Here is a 14,706-nt window from a genome sequence, read left to right as displayed (position 1 = left end):
CTGCACAAACAAACCAGTAGTTATTTCCGTGTTTGGTTCAACAATGTGCATGAACTTTGTTTCTTCTCTTATGTAATTGATGAAATCTCACCAACATTCTGGTTTAACAGATTTTAATGTAACACGCTGCGCGACTATCACAAACTTAGTTCTAAAATTATTACATACTCTAAAATCTAAAGATGTACAAGTTTTTTTAAACATGACAACATAATGATAAATGCCTGTATGTAATGCTTCTTGTAGTTCTGCTTACCATATTAGTACTATGTAATGTAACTGTTTAACCAAGTAATAAAAGTTATTGCATTAGCAGAAAAATAAAAAGTTGAAAATATATACACATGACAAAATGTCTGCTTATGAAAGTATGCTACAACATTCATCTTTTAGGCGTAGCTGCACTGCGTTGCAAACACATCTTCCTAAGTTTCCCTGCATGTGTAGCCTTCAGCATATAGCCGTCTCACAGCTGCTTGGAATAATGCAGGGGTGGGGGAAGCCAGAGCACACAGCAGACACTACTGTGCTCATGGAGTGTGAGTGCGCTCTGGGAGCACAAATGGTGGTCAGCCCTATAACAGGAGGAGCAGTAAAACATTTTTAAGAGGAAATTAAGACTCTCAGTAAATTTAAACTGAGTTGGCATGCCAGGGGTCAAACCAGCCTTCCATATGTGGTGTCTGAGATGGCGTAAGGTTAAAAATGTGGCAAAAGAGAACTTCCCAACCCATTCTGCAACCAGCATATCCATAACAATGAAGGTCACAGAGAAAAGAAGGAAATCCACTCTGAAGGATAAAACTTAAAACTTAATTTACAGTTTTGACATTATCAGCTAGGATTTCAGGAAGTGACTCAGCTAGTGCAAAGCTCATCAATGGGGCAGCTTCTTGTTGGATGCATCCATGGTTCAAATTGATGCGACCGAAATGGACACGACAGCAGATTGTGCCTGCCAAGGCCCACTCACTGAGACTGGCCACGAGCCACATGAATGTGAACCACCACCACCAGTCCAGTTCCCTACTCCTTTATTATTCTTGGCGAAACTCAGACTGTCAGTCAACTGTTACCTCCGGACCCATTGCGAGCCCCTTCTGTATCCAACAACAATACCCAGTTCAAAGAATGGAACTTTTATTTTGCCATGTCCCTTCTGACACTCACCTATCCTGGTCTGCATCCTACACAGTTGGCTCCAGAACTGGGATCCTATCCACTATTCAATCTAAAGGGTGATGGCAAAATTTTGTGGTTCATCTTTGACACTTTGCATGGCTGCTTAGAAAGAGTCACCACTCTTACAGGCCAGGAGCTGCAGGCGCATCTTAGCATATGAACAGGTGTGCCACATCTGCACGTTCCACTGCGCCTGGGGCAGAGTCCACTGCATCACTTGCTGCAGAGTCTTGCAACAAGTGCACTGAGCCGCACCATGCAGCTAACCACAGAACAAGGGTTCACTGCATATGAGTTGTGCTGCTGGGGCCTATATGACAGCTGTGGCTGCCAGTGGGTGATGGCCAGAAATTTCCTGTGAATAACTATCTGCATGTAGGGGCTGTGCAAATCACACATTGGGTAGACCCTGCCACATGCCTGGGCACACTGTCCAAGTCTGTCTTGCCATGCCACCACCAACCAGCAACAGCCATCCACTGCTGCCATGGCCGGGCACACTATGCACCAGTTGTATGCCAACACTGGGCATCGTAGTCAACACAGTTCACATGCAAGCAGAGTACAAATTATGCCACCACCCAGAGATGCTATCCCATCACTGACTGTGCAGCTGCCCTCGCAGCCACACTGCCTACCTGTGCACTATGCTGCTGCCACCTAGTTGTGCAGCCCACAACAAGCAGCATTCTGTTGCCCTTACTTGGGCAACAGTCATGCCACCACATGCAGCTGTGGGTTCTTTCTTAGGCATAGCCCACATGTTCAGCCCAACAGTTCAGGCTTCAATGCGACAGCCTCTCTTCCTTAAGCCGTTGCAGCCAGCAACCACTGCCCGATCAATACCGTGTCCATGCTGGTTCCACGTGCCTATAGAAACAGCACCAACATGCATGTTGCTGCCATCGCCAAATGCACATCATGTCGCACTGTGCCATGACTGTGTAAGTACCTTCAAACTTCTGATTAATGAGAGCAAATGGGGACGGGACACGCAGATCAGGAAATTACAGTTTTAAATGGAAAAGTACAGGGATTACTAACTATGTTGATTATTTTGTGATATAGTCATTAGGAATAGGTTCATTCTGACTTGCTAAGAGTGGCAATTTTGTAGGCAGAACATTTAGTTGGTACATGTGGAACTTGATTGCATTACATTTGCCACACGTTTTACTTAATGAATGTGACAAACAGTAGGAAGGACACTGCATTGAACAGCATTAAGTACATGTGTAGGTTTTTGAGTTTTACTCTTAAGTTGTTTTCTGATAACCACTTTTCATGCATAGTTGATGGCTGAGGGCTCCAGAACCTTGCAGCTGGCAAGATGTGGCTTAGTGATCAGATAGTTCAAGCTGGTCATGACATTTTCTTCTTTCACTTCCCTCCTGTTTTCTTTCATCGTTCTTGTAAGTGCGATTTCAAGCCTTGATGTGCATAAATCCACCCTCCCTCCCCTGAAGAGACATAAGGGCTGGAAAGATTTGTGCTCCCCATCCACTACTCTGTGTCTGGGCGGAATCAATGTCATCTGTGGTTGGTTTAAAAGGAGGGGAGGGGATGGGGGAAGGACCAAACTGCGAGGTCATCGGTCCCTTGTTCCCATTAGAACAATTACCCAAGGGAAAGAAGGAAACGAAGGTGTACGGCACAATAACAGCAGAAAGTAAGAACCAGAAGAACGACAGAAGGACAACAAACACTACAATGGACAAAACAAGGTGAGAAAACCACAGAGCAATGCAAGAAACAGGGAGAAGAGGCTAAAAACAAGAAAGCAAATTACCATGGCTGGATGACCATGAGAATAAAAATGGAGGAGCCAGCCACTCTGCAACACATTAAAGCCTCCACCCTAAAAGCACTAGGGTGGAGGACACAGAGGGACGAAGGACATGTGCTAAAACTCAGATCAAATAATAAAACCCACCCTCACGAACAAAACGTAAAACTAAAGCTACTGTTGAGGCATTGTCGCCGAACACCAAAGGTAGGGTGCTGGGGAAGTTAAAAGTCTGCCACAGAGCAGCTAAAAGAGGACAGTCCAGCAAGAGGTGGACGACTGTCATTTGTGAGCCACAGCGACACTGAGGTGGGTCCTCGCGACAGAGGAGTTAACCACATGTGAGCCATGTGTGGCCAATGCGGAGCCGACAAAGGACATCCAATTCCCTGCGAGAAGCCCACAGGGAAGACATGTACACGTTCACAGTCTCCTTAATGATTGCAATTTGTTGTGCATACTGTTATGCCAATCCATCTCCCAAAGCCGAAAAACCTTGCGGCATAAGACAGAATGCAGGTCGGTTTCAGAGAGGCCCATCTCCAGGAGCGTTTTTCGCATAGCCTGTTTGGCCAGCCTGTCGGCAAGTTTGTTGCCTGGGATTCTGACGTGTCCTGGAGTTCACACAAACACCACTGAACGACTGGACCGATCAAGGGAATAGATGGACTCCTGTATTGTCGCTACCAAAGGACGACGAGAGTAGCACTGGCTGATAGCTTTTAAGCTGCTCAGGGAGTCAGAACAGAGAAGAAATGACTCACCAGAACAGGAACAGATGTACTGAAGTGCGCGAGATTTGGCCACAAGCTCTGCAGTGAATACACTGCAGCCAGCGGGCAAGGAATGCTGTTCAATAAGGCCTCTGTGGACAAAGGTGAAGCCAACATCACCATCAGCCATTGGTGTAAACAACTTCAGAGCTAATGAACACACAAAGAATTGAGAGGAAGTGACAGGGGAGAGCGGCGGGGTTAACGGAGTCCTTAGGGCCATGCAAAAGGTCCAGACGAAGCTTCGGCCGAGGTGTACACCATGGAGGTGTACTTGAATGGACCTCAAATAGATGTGGTAAAGGGAAGGACTCCAGTTCAGAGAGAAGGGATTGCAAGCGAACCGCAATCATGAGCCCTCACCTGGGCCACCAATACGGGGTGAGCAGTTGGGCATGTCGGATCTGCAATGAGGAGACTCTGGACTCCACCAGGACGCTGGTCACCGGACTCTTTCTAAAAGCTCCCGTCGCTAGGTGAACACTACAGTGGTGCACTGGGTCGAGTAAACGCAATGCTGTGGGCACCACCAAATCGTAAACCAAACTCCCATAGTCAAGGCGGGATTGAACAAGGGCTTCATTTATTTACTTATTCCATGTGATCTGATGGTACACAGTGTGTTGCAGATGTCGGAAAATGTCATTTAACATTGTTAACATGTATTAATGTAAGCCTATTGTATTCTAATGTATTATATTGCTCAATGTTTTCAATTTAGCACAAACAGCAAGATTACTGTTCTAAGTATTCATTTACAGAGTAAAAACAGTGACACAACAAATATGACTTCACGGCTTTGCTAAATTTTATGTTGTCGTCGATGGACTTAATACTAGTGGGAAGATTGTTGAACAGTTGGAGGCCCATGTGGAAAACTCCCTTTTTACACAGTTGAGTGTTTGTACGTATAACATGCAGGTTTGCATTTTTCCTGGTGTTGTGTTCATGTATTTCATTATTTTTTACGACTCTGGGGTCAGTTGGCACTATGTGTTTTCTGAAGAATTTTAGAGTCTCAAGAATGTAGAGGCAAGGCAGTGTAAGGATTTCTAACTTTCTGAAGATGGGTTTGCAGGAGTCTCTGGGTTTGCTCCCATTAATAATCCTCAATGCTCTCTTCTGGATTCTGAATGTGCTCAGAGCAGTTGGAGCATTTCCCCAGAATATTACACCATATTTTAGGTGGGCTTGCATATAAGCGTAGTATGCACTGGTTAATGTTTTCAGGCTAGCACATGTTTTCAGTACACTCAATGCATAACAGCCAGTACAAATACTGGCATTTACCTTTCCTGTATGTGTATTCCATTTCAGGTTATCTTGAACCCACAGACCTAGGAATTTGAAAACAGTGTCGGTATCTATTGACTGGTTATTTATAGTGACAGATGGCTGAGAGGAATTTGCATTTTGTGTGGAAGTTCATGGAAGCAGTCTTTTTGGTGTTGATAGTTAATCTGTTGATTTTTGCGCAGTTGCTGAGTTGATCAGTAGCCACGTTCACAGCTTTTTGCACTGCCTCTATATTCTCCCCTTTGAGGAGTACAGTTGTGTCATCACCAAATATTATTGTTTTGTGTGCATCAACATTCAGGCTCAAGTCATTAATATACAGGAGGAAAAGTAGAGGTCCCAATACTGAGCCCTGTGGAACACCTTGCTTTACAGTTTTATTACTTGATAGTATTTCGGTTATTGAGTTGCTTTGTCTATTAGTATATTTCATGCTGACACTCTGCATCCGATTGGTTAGGAATGTAGCAATCCAGTTGTTTGCAATTCCTCTGATACCGTAGTGTTCTAATTTTTCCAGTAATATTTTGTGGTCAACAGTGTCAAAAGCCTTTGACAGACCAGAAATATGCCTTTTATGGGTTGTTTTCTATCTAACAGTTCTAAAAGCATATTTATGCAATCATATACCGCAGTTTCTGTAGATTTGTTGCTTCTGAACCCATGTTGAGCTAAACTTAGTAAATCTTTTTTTTTTTTTTTCTCAATGAAGTCCATCATTTTTTTGGACATTATTTTTTCAAAAACTTTAGAAAAGCAGGATGAGATTGAGATAGGCCTGTAGTTATCCATATCTTTGTCATCACCTTTTTTGAAGACAGGAATTACTTTAGGAAGTTTCAGAGCTTCAGGGAAGATACCTGCCTGGAAAGAACAGTCACAGAGGTGAGTTAATGGTTCAGCAATTGTGTGTTCACAATTTTTGATTACAGCTGCTGGGATACCATCAATTCCAGCTGAATATGAATTTTTTAACTCTGAGGGCTTTTGCAACGTCATTTTCAGTGACTTTGGTAATGAAAATTGACTCTGCACATGTGTGATATTTTTGGTTTGCTGGTTGGTAATTTGTGTTAGGATTATTTTGGACCAGTTTTTCAGCTATGCTTGTAAATAAATTGTTGAATGAGTTCACCACAACTTCGGGATTAGATATAGATTCATTGTGGAGTTTGATTTCTATGTTCGTATGTGAAGCTTTCATTTCCCCTCTTTCCCTTTTTACGATATTCCACATTGCTTTTACTTTATTGCTGGATTTGTCAATGTACTCATCATTCTGCATCCTTTTTGCTTGTCGTATCACTCTTCTTAGGATACATGTGTAGTTTTTATAGTATTCTGTTAGTTGGGGGGAGTCACTACTTTGTTTACATAACATGTGGAGTATTCTTTTGTGTTTGCAAGAGATTTTTATAGCTGGTGTAATCCAACTCTTGTTTCTATTATTATTTATTCTTACTGGTTTTTGCGGAAAGGCCTCTTCAAAGTGGTGGATCATTTTGTCAAGAAATATGTTGAATTTCGTGTTGACAGCATTGACTGTGTACATCTCTGTCCACTTTTCTTTACTAAGGAGGGCATTTAGCTTGTTCAAGTTCTCTTGGGTGAAAAACCTTCGTAAAGTTTTAGGTGGGACTGGGTTTGAGGTATCTTTGCTAACATCGACCTTTAGAATGACAGCTTGGTGGTCACTGAATCCTGCATTGTATACTTCTAGAGTTGGGTTAAGGTTATTTCTATTTGCAAAAATTTGATCTAGAGCTGTCTTGGATGTGGGTGTTATTCTAGTGGGCTCGTTTACAAGGCCATGCAGATTATAAATTTTTGCAATGTTAATCAATGTTTCCCTGTTTCTGTTGTGGGTGAGAAAGTCTATATTAAAGTCACCACATATAATCACCTCCTGTTTCCACTGACTTATTTTGGATAGAAACAAGTCCATTTGTAGCAGAAAATCATTAATACTACTGGAGGGGGGACAGTAGACCGTAGCTACAATTAGATTTAGATCTGTAAGCTTTATGGCTGCACATTTGAAGATCTTATCTGTTCCTATTTCCTTTAGGGTAGGAAGTGGGCTATATTCAATGTGTTGTTTGATGAAGATGACAACCCCACCATGTCCATCATTTTATCTGGAGTAGTGTTCACACAATTTGAAGTTGGGTAGTGAGATTAGCTTAACCACATCAGTGCAGAGCCAGTGCTCTGCTAGGCATACTACTGAGATATCACTGAGTTCACTGGTCAGCAAAATGCTTAAGTCACCAGTTTTGTTGCTCAAGGATTGGACATTGTAATAATAGATTTTCAGGTCTGAGTGGGGTTTACTCAGGGGGCTCGAAGTCATATTTACTGTGTCACTGACCTTTAGTTTAAATTGTGCTGTATTCCAGGTATGTTGACTTCTGAGCAGTTGTGCTGGTTCTGTTGGTCGTCCTTGGCAGCCATCTCATCTTCCATGTGGGCCTGAAAAGTATCCACATGCACTTCACACTGTTGAGGCATCACATTGACGTTTTGGAGGGATATCTCAATGTTCACCATCACATTATTGATCCTTTCAGGTTCCTGACCTTTTTGAGGGGTCAGGGGGTTTGTGTTTAGTCTCTGTGACTTCGTGACCCATTTGTCTAGTGTAGTTTGCACAGTATGGCCACTATTACTCTTTATTTCCCATCTTGTTTATCTTTATCCAATTGCTTATTAGCGTCTGTTTATGGTTTCTGACTTTTGGTTTCTTATTGTCACCCATAGTTGTCAGGAAGGCCAGTCTATTGCAGATAATCTCCTTGCCACATTTGTTTAGGTGTAAGCCATGTGTTGTGAAGTGGTTTCTGGCTAGTCCCTCTATTTCAAAGTTCACAGCAATTCTTTTTTGTACGCGTGTTTAGCTAAATTCAGAGCCTGAATCCGGTGGAGGTTTGCAGTATTAATTTTACTATTTAAATTTTGAACATCATATCTCCTGGGTATAGGATGGATAATGATATTCATTTTGTGACTTAGAGCGACTATTGGTTCCAATGGTTCTACCACATGCTTCAACATTAGATCGAGAGGTTTGTCTATGTCGTTAGAACCCCCTATTATAATCAAAGTATCACGTGTACCGAAGCTTCTTGTCAAATATTCTGCATTTTTTATCACTTCTTTTAGTGGGGCGCCAGGTTTTACTATGCTTTTTACCTGGTATGAGGGCCCTAGTTTGTCTTGCAGTATTTGAGCACAGTCTCTTCCATGACTGTCACTTAATATTAGTACTTTCATTTTTTCCAAGATTTTCTTGCTATGTAACATTCTGGAATTTATTTCGTTTTTGTCCTGCACATATATTGGTGCTTGAGAGATTATGTTCGTCGACGGATTATTCATACACTTTGTGGCGGATTGTTCACTTTGGGTTAATTTTTGTGTAAGATATTGAGCAAAGTTAGACTGCAAATTGACCTTGCTAGCATCTTGCACCCGGCGGTTATCAGTAGTTACACTTTTAAAATCACTTTCTGGATCCATTTCACGTAGGCGTACCCCCACATTAGCTTTGTTTTCAGTTGTAGTTTGTTTCCATTCAGATTTTACAGGGCTACGATCACACGTGGCGCTAGACACCACACGATTTCTGAGCATTGCATTCTGAGCACGATTTACGGCTTGACTATTTCTCGTAGTACGTTGTCCCGTCAAATGCCAGTTTTTGTTACCGATATTTACGTTCGGTGTGCGGATAACGAGTTCATTGTTCGTGGTTTTATTGGTTACTGCCACTTCAAGTTCATTACACTTCACTAATAGTTCATGATACTTCACCAGTAGGCTTTCAAGCTTCAGGTTGAGGTCCATTATTTCTTGATTCAACGACGTAATTATGTGATCCTGCGTTTTTAGAGTATTGTTTACTTTGGATTCAGCTGCTTGTATGATGTACTGGCGGCATGTCCACTGTTCTTCACTGTTAAAGTATTTCAGGTTAACTTTGACGCATTTTTCGTGATACCAGTAATTACAGTTAATACACAGAATATCTCTTATAACTCTTTTCGAACATATTTTGCACTTATTACGGTCGAAATTCGTTGGAACTGCGGGATCGGCAATTTGTACACTTTTACCCGGCGCCATCTTGTTCAATATTCCCTTGTAGAGCTGCAGCAGCATAGAGCAATCTGCACCCCAGTTGGTGTTGCCCAGGCAGCGCAGAGCATTGAGGTGCTGCCAGCGTGTCCACTTAAGCTGACAGTAGTGAGGTAGCCAAGTCAATCAGGCATTGACAACCAGTCCTAAGAATTGATACGTCTCCACTACAGTGAGTGGATCGTCATTAAGATAAAGTTCAGGTGCCGGATGAATGGTACGATGCTGACAGACGTGCATGACACACGACTTTGCGGCTGAAAACTGGAAGCCATGGGCTAGAGCCCATGACCGCACTTTGTGAATGGCTCCCTGTAGGCACTGTGCAGCAACACCAGTACCGGAGGAGCAACAAGAAATGCAGAAGTCATCCCTATACAGAGAAGGGGAGACCAACAGCCCTACAGCTGCTGCTACACCATTAATTGCCACTAAAACTAAAGATACACTCAATGCAGAGCCCTGCAGAATGCCATTTTCCTGAATACGGGAGGAACTATGGGAGGCACTAACTTGGACATGGAAAGTACGGAGCAAAAGGACATTTTGGGTAAAAAATGGAAGTGGGCCCCGCAGACCCCACTCATACAATGTGGCAAGGATATGATGTCACCAGGTCGTGTCGTATGCTTTACATAAGTTAAAAAGGACGGCAACCGGGTGTTGGCGTCTGGAAAACACTGTTCGGATGGCAGACTCGAGAGACACAAGATTATCAGTTGTAGAGCGACCCTGGCGGAAGCTGAACCGACATGGAGCCAGTAGGCCACGTGACTCCAGAACCCAACCCAACTGCAGACACACCATACGTTCCAGCCGCTTACAGAGAACGTTGGTGAGGCTGATGGGCCAATAGCTATCCACATCAAGCGGTTGTTACTGGGTTTGAGCACCGGAATGATGGTGCTCTCCTGCCACTGCTATGGAAAGACGCCACTGCACCAGATCCAGTTGAAGATGATGCGATATCCCTTGTAGCCAGACGAGACAAGTTTAATCATCTGACTGTGTATCCAATACGGCCCAGGAGCTGTCAGGGCAATGTGCAAGGGCACTATGGAGCTCCCACTCTTTAAATGGGGCGTAATAGGGTTCACTATGGCATGTAGTGAACGAGAGGACTCTCCTTTCCATCCACCGTTTGAGGGTGAAAAAGGCTGGGGGGTAGTTCTCCAACGCAGAGGCTCGGGCATAGTGCTCAGCAAAGTGCTCGGCAATCGTGTTTGTGTTGGTAGAGAGCATGCCATTGATGTTGGGGTCTGGTACCCAAAAAGACGTCTGATCTTTGTCCAGACTTGGGAAGGTGACATTTCAGCCAATGATCGACACTTACCTCTCCCAACACTCCTGTTTCCGTCATTTTAGAAGCAGGTGAATGCGAGCACGAAGCCACGTAAAGGCTATTAGGTGCTCTAGGGAAGGGCACCGCTTATGTCGCTGTAGAGCTCGCTGACGCTCTTTAATTGCCTCAGCGACTTCCTGCGACCACCAAGGGACTGTCTTTTGCCAGAGGCACCCTAAAGAACGGGGTATCACGTTTTCCGCTGCAGAAACAATCGTCATAGTGACCTGCTCAATCATAACATCGATGGCAATACGTAGGGGAGATTCAACAGTGACAGCAGAGGTGAAGACTACCCAGTCTGCCTTGTTTACAGCCCATCTGGTTAGATTTCTGTGGGTATGATGACAGGGGAGTGACAAGGAGATGGGGAAGTGGTCACTACCACACAGGTCGTCATGTGCTCTCCAGTGGATAGATGGTAGAAATCTTGGGCTGCAAATTGGTAAATCAATGGCCGAGTAACTACCATGAGCCACACTGAAATGTATGGTGGCTCCAGTATTTCAGAGGCAGAGGTCGAGTTGGGACAGTAAATTTTCAACGTCTCTACCATGGCCAGTAAGCATGGTGGTGATACCCCACAAGGGGTTATGGGCGTTAAAATTTCCAAAAAGTAAAAACGTTTAGGGAGATGATCAATCAGGGCAGCTTATACATTCGGGGGTACCACACCATCTGGAGGGAGATATAGGTTGCAGACCGTTATTTCCTGTGTCATCCGTATACTGACAGAGGAGTATGAAGGGGCACAGATTCACTACATACCGAATTCAGGACATAAATGCAAACTCCACCTGATACTCTATTATATTCGCTACGGTTCTTGTAATATCCCCTGTAACTGTGAAAGACAGTGGACCGCATTGCCGGGAACCGGGTTTTCTGGAGGGCATTGCAGAAAGCAGGTGTAAAGCTTAACAGTTGCCGAAGCGCAGCCAGGTGGTGGAAAAACCACCGCAATTCCACTGGAGGATGACATGATCATGAGACTGGGAAGGCATGAAACACTGAATCAGTCTCCGGTACTGAGAATGATTGTGAAGTCCTACGACCAGCTGCTTTAGGGCTCTTCAGCCTCTGGCAGGTGTCATCTTTCCCACTAGCAGAAACCTGGGAAGGAAGTGACCCCAAAGGACCCAATCGTAGCAAGAGGAGCCGAGGAAGACTTACGCTTCTCTGGCTGAGAAGTGGGACTGAGGTCCCCAATGGTTGGGAGGGACAGTGCTCCGAGATAGGTGAGCAACAGGGAGGGAAGTGTCCCCCCCATCATCAAGAGGGCAGGTGTAGTCTTCCAGCTCTGAAAGCCGACTGCAACTCGTGGAATTGATGGGGCTAAAACATTTCTTGTAGTGGCGGCATAACAGGGGGTCATAGTCACAGGATGTAGGTGCTCAAATTACTCTCAGTGTAGGTCAGTCGGTCCAGAGCCTTGTAATTCACGATCTTCCTTTCTTACTGTAAAACCCTGCAGTTTGGTGAGCAATGGGAATGATGCTCTCCACAGCTGATACAGATGGGAGGTGGGGTACATGGAGTATTCGGATGGGGTGGACGTCCACAATCTCGACATTTGATGCTAGAATTACAGTGGGAAGACATATGGCCAAACTTCCAGCACTTAAAGAACCGCATTGCGATAGGGATATATGGCTTGACATCACAGCAGTAGACCATCACCTTGACCTTCTCAGGTACTGTGTCACCCTTGAAGGCCAAGATGAAGGCACCACTGGCAACCTGATTATCCCTCAGAGCCCAATGGACACGCTGGACGAAATGAATTCCTCGTTGATCTAATTTGGCACGCAGCTCGTCGGCAGACTGCAAAAGAAGTACCCTGTGGAATATAATACCCATATTTAAGCTCTTATGAGGCATGATGGCAACGGAAATATCCCCCAGCTGGTCACAAGTGAGTAATGCCTGTGACTGGGCAGAGGATGCCGTTTTTATCAAATCTGACCCTGACTGCATTTTGGACAAGCCCTCCACCTCCCCAAACTTGTCCTCTAAATGCTCTACAAAAAACTGAGGCTTCATCGAGACAAAGGAGTCCCCATCAGCTCTCGTACATAAAAGGTACTGGGGTGAATAAGATTTGCTGCCTTCCTTACTGGCATTCCTCCCATGTTGTGGAGGATCATACTTCCTTGCAATGTACTGAGACTTTGAACGCTTACAGACTGCTGGCGTTTGATCACCAGCAAGTGATGACATGGTATGCTTCATCCTTCCTGATGCCACCCACTCCGACCAGGCACCCTCCCCACAGGCGCCACCCTGCCGCAGCAAAGGTCACTGGCAGGATGGCCATTGCCGGAGTCCAGTGCAACAGGCTGACGGCATCTCCTCCTTGGCATACGTGGGAGTTAACGGCACAGGCATCAGCAGAGTGATCCCTGTGTAGTCATGGGGCTACAACCAATAGGGTACATGGCGGTCCCACCACAATGGACTGGCTACCGTGCTAGATATGAGGTGCAAAGTATTCCATGGTTCTCGTTGGCACAGAAAACGGCACTGCACAGTGGGTGGAGGCACCCAGGAAGGTGTCCTTGCTCAAGAGATGGAGTATGAGCAGAACTGCAGTGCCAAGATGAGAAAGTGGGCTAAGATCTCAATGCATGATGTAAGGTGCACCTTCCCCAATTGGCTCGCACTTCAGGAAAATTTTGAAAAATGGAGGTCAAACCCTACAGGGACCATCACATAAAGGCTGAAATGTGAGAGACTCCTTTTAGTTGCCTCTTACGACAGGCAGGAATTCCTCGGGTCTATCCTAACCCTCAGGCCTGCAGGGGTTGTCATTTGTGTGGACAGGATATGGCTTTAATATTTAAACATTGATGGTAGTGAAGTTTTGTTTCAGGTTAAGGTATACATATCACATAGGTGTATAGGTTTTGAAAGGAAGCCATGAACTATTAAGTTTCTCAATCTTGGTTGCATCTATTCAAGTACTTGTGAAAGTACGTGGCACTAGACCTTCTCTTTGTCACTGGTAGTTGCCAACCAAAATGGAAATGGAACTCTGCACGAGCAGTTATGGGTTTTATGAGGGATGATAATGGGAAAGTTGAGTACCTTATATTGAATGGAGTATTATACGAAACATGATGTATACTGGGAATTTAATTAATTAATTAATTAATTAACAGGGACACAATATTACATAAAGGATAGACTATTATTCACCTTACAGCAGAGGTGCTAAGTCACAGATAGACACCACATGATAGGATATGCAATCTGGGTGGTGGGCATGACAACTAACAAGCCGGATGTCTGCACGAATGGCCAATGACAATCTGTGGTCAAGAAACATCTGGATCACCCAGTTGTCGAGCACACTGCCCAACACAGTGTTCTTCATTTTAATGACTGCTTCACAGCCTTTGCCATCTGGATCCTTCCAACCAACACTAGATTTTCTGAATTGTGGAGGTGGGAACTCTCCCTGCAAGATTTACGATGTTCCTGTAACCACAACCTTTGTTAGTCATTGTCCTACACCCACCTATCCTCTTCCTTGTTCCCACTCCAGCACTACACAACCCTTGACTCCACCAACACACCCATTGTCTTTTTACTTATCTCCTTTTCCACTACTCCTCCCCGTCCCCCCCTCCCTCCGTCAAATGTGCAGACTGTACTTAGCTACCCTAATCTCTCTCCACCTTGCATCGCCATATGCTCCCACAAGCAGCATTTCACTTCCCCCCCACCCCTACCCCAACCTTTATCCCCCCCTCCCCCTCACCACTCTTATTGCTTCTCCCATATCACGTGCTGCTGCTTGCAGTCTGACCTCGGCAGCCACAGACTGTTGTCGTGTGAGAGATGCATTTGCGCGCGCAGAGAGAGAGAGAGAGAGAGAGAGAGAGAGAGAGAGAGAGAGTGTGTGTGTGTGTGTGTGTGTGTGTGTGTGTGTGATGAAGGCTGGTTTGGCCAAAAGCTTACTTGTTTGACAGTCTTTTTGTTGGGCCTATCTGTCCTTTTCATAATATAGTCATTAATGAAGTGATGACTAATGTGAAGATGAAGATACAAGTTTCAGCTGGAATGGCAAGTAGGATAATGTGGAGAAGTGTTCTTTTTTTTTTCCTGCTGTAGCACCCATAGGTCAGTGCTGGGTAGCTAAGCAACTTGTCAGGTAGTTAGTTTCCAGTACTAACAATATGAAATTT

At 44.6% G+C, this 14,706-nt stretch overlaps 1 protein-coding gene across 1 annotated transcript in view; it reads right to left on the bottom strand.

Annotated features, from left to right (window-relative positions):
• The window catches only part of LOC126162558 (RNA demethylase ALKBH5-like), a 124,035-nt gene that overhangs the window by 11,858 nt on the left and 97,471 nt on the right, over positions 1-14,706 (bottom strand). The gene's annotated exons all lie outside the window — the stretch shown is intronic.

This window comes from Schistocerca cancellata, chromosome 2, assembly GCF_023864275.1.
Source record: "Schistocerca cancellata isolate TAMUIC-IGC-003103 chromosome 2, iqSchCanc2.1, whole genome shotgun sequence".
Classification (NCBI taxonomy): Eukaryota; Metazoa; Arthropoda; class Insecta; order Orthoptera; family Acrididae; genus Schistocerca; species Schistocerca cancellata.
Note: the sequence above shows the minus strand (reverse complement) of the source record. Positions and strands in the feature narration are given on the sequence as shown.